Here is a 6,252-nt window from a genome sequence, read left to right as displayed (position 1 = left end):
GTTTTTGAAAGAAATATGATGTGTGGGTGAAACAAAAAACGAAGAGTGGTGTTGTCTCATCTGACATACCTGGGGGTTACACACCACTAGTACACGTTTATCTCATATTTCCTTGATGTTAAACAAGTTCCTCTCTGTTCTACTGTACGATTGACTCTAGCACATGTGAAATTTCTGTGTGTATTTAGTAGAAACTTAATGTTGGCCGTTGTCGTGATTTTCAGTCCATCACTGAATCAATAGTTTCAAAAGCTACAAATGGGATTGCTCCATGACTTCTTATAATGTAAAGTTAAGTGCCAGATTTGGTGGCATATGTCTATAACCTCAACACTTGGTAGACAGAGGCAGGAAGATCAGGAGTTCAAGGTCATTTTCCAATATTAATCCATGTCACAGTTAGGGTTGCTCTTGCTGCAATGAAATACCATGACCCAAAAGCAAAGTGAGGCGAAAAGGGTTTATTGGCTTACACTTCATATTGCTGTTCATCGTCAAAGGAAGTCAGGACAGGAACTCAAACAAGGCAGGAACCTGAAAGCAGGAGCTGACGCAGAGGTCATGGAGGGGTGCTGCTGACTGACTTGCTCCTCATGACTTGTCCAGCCTGCTTTCTTATAGCACCCAGGACCACCAGCCCAGGGATGGCACCACCCACAATGAGCTGGGCCTTCCCCATCAATCACTAATTAAGAAAATGACTTACAGGCTGGCCTACAACTCTAGCTTATAAAAACATGTTCTTAATTGAGGTCCCCTCCTCTCAGATGACTTTAGCTTGTGTCAAGTTGACATAAAACTATCCAGCACAGTCAGTTCAAGTCCAACATGAGCTATCTGAGACCCTGTCTGAAAAAATAAATTTTTAAGTACGTAAGTACAAATTGAAGAGTGACTGCCTCTGCATAGCTGGTGACATTAGAGTAAGTCTGCTAAACTAGAAATGTAAGCTTGTAATTCCTAGTCATGTAACCACAACTCTCCTCTGAGAAGCCCACACCTTATGGTCTCTCGTGAGTCTTACTTTCTTCCCAATGGCTTCTCTTCTTCTTAACCCTTGTGCTTAAAACCTATGCTGAAATGTGTTTTAATAAACACCAACTTTCAACAGGCAGTGGTGACGCACGCCTGTAATCCCAGGTCTACAGAACGAGTTCCATGACAGGCTCCAAAGCTGCAGAGAAACCCTGTCTCAAAAAACAAACAATCCAATAAACACCAACTTTGTCTGGTAGCGCACGCCTGTAATCCCAGCACTCTGGAGGCAGAGGCTGGTGGATCTCTGTGAGTTCGAGGCCAGCCTGGTCTACAGAGCTAGTCTAGGACGGGCTCCAATGCTACAGAGAAACTCTGTCTCAAAAAACCAAACAAAAAAAAATTTATATATATATATTAGAGAGAGAGAGAGAGAGAGAGAGAGAGAGCAGAACTTCTCAAAATACGATCACTGTGCCCCTAGAAATTCCTAAGCTTCTTTTGGGGTACCCATGAGATCACTTGTTCCCCCTAACAATGCTAGGATAGGAGTTGCCTTTTCCACCGCGATGAAATTTACAACCGTGATTCAAAAGTGGTGGTGGATACATTTACAGTTATTTTCACGGTGCCTGCCAAATTGTGTTATTGATCATCTTGTTATTTACTATGTGGACTGGAAAGAAGAAAAGCAGAGTGAGTCATTATAAAGCATTTCTATCCTATACCTAGTATGATGGTGTCTGGAGGGCAACCATCATTGTGATGTGTTCTATTAGAACAAAAATAGAAACTATTCAGTGGGTCCATTTCAGGCTTTCCAGTTTTCATTGCAAGGGCAATTGACAGACACTTGATTATTTATTCGGTCTAGGGTACTTTGAAGACAGCTTCTTGGAAATTGAATGTTTTGTAACATCAAGGAAAGTAACCGCAGCAGGCTTTAGTGGCCCCCAGCAGTAAACCCAGTCAAGGCAAGAGAACTGAACGTTGGGAGCCAGTTTGAGATTCTTAATGAGTTTTAGTTGAGATACTTAGTGGGCTGCGGAACAAGACTCTGGGAAAAAATGGAGGAGGAGGAAGAGGAGGAAGGGAACGAGAGATGAGTATCTCAGACGGCAGAGCAGAGGCTCCATCATTCACCACCTCCTCCACCACCTCCTCCACCACCGTGAAGAACCAACTCTAGAGCCGCATTCTGGGGTCCATGATCCCCAACATCATGTGAGAGGACATCAACGTGAGAGGATGCTTGTGGGGTTCAGAAACACAACCACCGCCACATACAGAGAGAAACAGATTATCCTGGCATCTGCCTTTCTTGCTCCTTATCTGTAAAGGGAGGGGAGCCTGGCTCCCTTTGGTCCGGATAAGCTCAGAAGGGGAGTCTGGGAACACACTATCGGTACAGAAGCTGAGGATCCCGGCTCTGGGGGAGTTTCCAAAGCCTCATAGACTGGGGAGTTATCGAAATAGGTACAATGGCCTTACTCTGGGAAAAGATCTCCCAGCCAAGCTCCAGAGTGCTGAAGCCAGAGCCACCTGAAGAAGGAAGCCATTGTCTGACTCTGAACACCTGTCCCCCACTTTCCCCCTCTCGTAGATTACATCCCCGATCACAGTTATCCACCACACCCTCCATCCACTCTTCCTCCATTTCCCTTCAGGAAAGGGCAGGCCTCCCGGGGATATCAACCAAACATGACATATTAAGTTGTAATATGATTAGGCACCTACCCTCTTATTAAAACTGGATGAGGCTCAACCCAGAGGGAGGAAAGGGGTCCCAAAAGCTGGAAAAGGAGTCAGAGACAGCCCCTGCTCCCACCATTAGGAGTCCTACAAAAAGACCCAGCTACACAATAACATATACACAGAGGACCTAGGTCAGACCCAGGCAGACTCTCTGAATGTCAGTTTAGTCTCTGTGAGCCCCTATGGGCCCTGGTTGGTGGATTCTGTGGGTTTTCTTGCAGGGTCTTTGTCCCCTCTGGGTCCTACAAGCCTTCCCTCCCCTCCCACAGGATTCTCCAAGCTCCACCGCCTAATGATTAGCTCTGGGTCTCTGAATCTGTTTCCATCAGCTGTTGAAGGAAGCCTCTCTGCAGCTATTACACAGTGGCACACGCCTTTAACCTCAGCATTCAGGAGGCAGAGGTCTGCGTTCGAGGCTACCCTGGTCTACAGAGTGAGTTCCAGGACAGCCAGGGCTACAGAGAGAAACCCTGTCTCGAAAGAAAGAGAGAGAGAGAGAGAGAGAGAGAGAGAGAGAGAGAGAGAAAGAAAGGAAGGAAGAAGGAAGGAAGGAAGGAAGGAAGGAAGGAGAAAGAAAGTAAAAGAAAGGAAGGAAGAGAAAAGAAAGAAAGAAAGGAAGGAAGGAAGGAAGGAAGGAAGGAAGGAAGGAAGGAAGGAAAAAAGACCCCTTGTACTTGTATTAGTTATTTTATTTTCTCATCACTGGGAGAAAAAAACTAACAAAAGCAGCTTAAGGGTGGATTGTTGTTGTTTTAGACTAACAACCTGAGGATATAGTTCATCATGGTGGGTATAATGGTTTAAATTAATTGTCAACTCAACAGTTCTAGAACCACCTAAGAAATGAGCCAATGGTCATGCCTGTGAGTGGCTATCTAAATTAGATCAGCCTGTGTTGATGCCTGTACAGTATTATCTAGCTTGGCTTGACCTCTGAGCATTCCTGTAGAGGAGAGAAAACCAGGTAAAATTGGGCCATGCCATTCCCTAGCCTTAGGTCCTGCGATCCACAGAAAAGAGGAAGCCTTGGCTACACGATGCAAGGTGACCACGACCTCACACGGTGAGCCCAAATGAACACTTCCTCCCTTAAATTGCTGCTGATGCAGCAGGGTATAGTATCACAGCCACAGAGGCAGTAAGTAATGTGGAAGGTGGTGTGGGGAAATAGGACAGACAACTGCTGTAATAAAACTTGACCGTGTGTTCCTTAGGCCTTTGTGGGAAGAACGTGTTAGAGTTTGGAACTGGGGGCAGGAAAGTCCTTGACTACTGTAAGCAGAGCTTAATGAGTCATTCTGGTAGACAGGAATGCTGAGACAAAGGTAGACAGTGCAGGTCCATCCCATGAGGTTCGGGAGGGGAATAAGGACTCTAAGAGGAGCTGGGCCAGGGGCTGTAAGTGTGACATCTCTGTGGGCAAAGGTTTCCCCAGTGGAAATGTCACAGCTCTGAATGGAAAGGTATCCTGGCAGCCGGGAGCCAAGGAATACCACAAAATCACACAGCATGCCTCACACAAGAGATTCATATTGGGAAAAACACAAAAGGATGGCTGCCTCTGCCCAGGCAAGAAGCAGCTTAGTGCTGAGTGGGAGGCGGGCTTACACAGGGTCTCTTAGGGGTAGAGTTTTCCAGGATGGAGGTTTCCAGGGTGGGGATTGGTGGGATTTCAAGTCCTGATGATGCTAAGCCAGGGATTGGTGGGCTTTTGAGCTCAGGAATTGGTGGGTTTTCAAAACCTGGAAGTGAACTTGGGCTTTTGTGTGACGTTCTGGCCAAGAACCGGGCTGCATTCTACCAGTGTTCTGAGAATGTAATGAGGTTGAATTTTAAAGTATGGACTGTTGTTGGGTTGTCCTGAAAACAAACCCCTCCCCTATCAAAGGCATAGAGGGAGGGACAACCTTTGGCAGAGTGTTTGCTTTGCATATGGGAAGTCCTGGGCTTGATCCTCAGCACCACATAAGCAAGACATGATGGTGCATGCCTATAATCCCAGCACTCAGGAGGTGGAGGCAGGAGGACCAGACATTCAAAGTCATCCTTGACTAGTGAGTGAGTTCAAGACTATTGTAGGCTATATGAAACCATGCTTGTTTGTTTGTTACAGAAGGTTCTGGAGCAATGACCCAGTAAATAAGTGGATAACAGTGTTTGCTACATGTACATAAGGATCTGAGTTCAGATGCCTGCCATTGGAGTTTTCTTTGGGCCACCAACCCGCTCTCAGATAAAGGCATGGAGACTTATTATTAATTATGAATGCTCGGCCTTAGCTTAGGCTTGTTTCTAGCTAGTTTTTTTTTTTTTAACTTAAATTAACCCATTTATGCTAATCTATGTGCTACCCTGAGGCTGGTTTACCTCATGGGCATACTGTCCATCCTGCTTTCCTCCTTCCTCCATGCCTTGATGGCTGGCCCCCTTTTTTCTCTGCCCACTGCCCTGCCTATCCCTCCTCTGCCTAGCTATTAGACCCATCAGTTGCTTTAGACAGGCAAGGTGAAACAGCAACACATCTTTAAATAGTTAAACAAATGCAGCATAACCAAAAGAAACACATCTTTACATAGTCAAGCAAAAATTCTGTTCCACAACAGATCCCAGTACCCACCAAGAACCTGTAATTCCGGTGTTGCAGAATGGAGACGGGGATTGTTGGGATTTGATGACTAGCAGGCAGTTCTGGTTTTAGTGAGAGACCATATCTCAAGGGAGTAAGTGGAGAGAGAGAGAGAGGACACCCAACATCCTCCTTTATCCTCCACACACAGGCATACATTATACACACACACACACACACACACACACACACACACACACACACCTAAAATAGAGACCATTTCCAAGTTATTTTTTTGTTTTGAGCTGAGGATCGAACCCAGGGCCTTGCGCTCTACCACTGAGCTAAATCTCTACCCCCATTTCCAAGTTCTAAGCTCAATCTATATTCTTGTAGCATTTTCAGCCTTTTATTGTTAATCTCAATGGTAAGAATACGACCACTACCACAATTTAAGCCAAATTTGAAGCAAGCTTGATTTTTTTTTTTAATTGGAGTACACTCAAGAGCTGGCCAGTGACTGCCTCCTAAGTGGAGTTAAAGAGAGCAGCCCCGAATTCATCTCTTGGGCCCCTTTGAAGAAGTAAAATCATGAGTAGTTTTACAGAAGGGAAATAATGAGACAATAAGGAAATACAAGAAAATCCTAAAAAAATTAAAATAACATCATATGGTCACCATGTGATTAGAGAGGGTCAAGGTATTCTCAAAAAACAAATCAAGGTCATGGGTTGGAGAAAGTCATATTCCAGGAAACAGAGCAACTCAACTCTCACGATAAATAGAAACTTATTTTTAAAAATACAGCATAATGGTTCCTGCCTTTTAAATGGAGTTGGGCAGGTTCCTCACTGTGACAGTGAAAAGATATTATGGTATTTCAAATTCCATTTCTGTGCCTGATAAGCTCCCACCTAACCTTCAAGTGAATGTCATTAATCTGCATTAATGCGTGC

This window comes from Onychomys torridus, chromosome 22 (assembly GCF_903995425.1).
Source record: "Onychomys torridus chromosome 22, mOncTor1.1, whole genome shotgun sequence".
Lineage (NCBI taxonomy): Eukaryota > Metazoa > Chordata > Mammalia > Rodentia > Cricetidae > Onychomys > Onychomys torridus.
Note: the sequence above shows the minus strand (reverse complement) of the source record.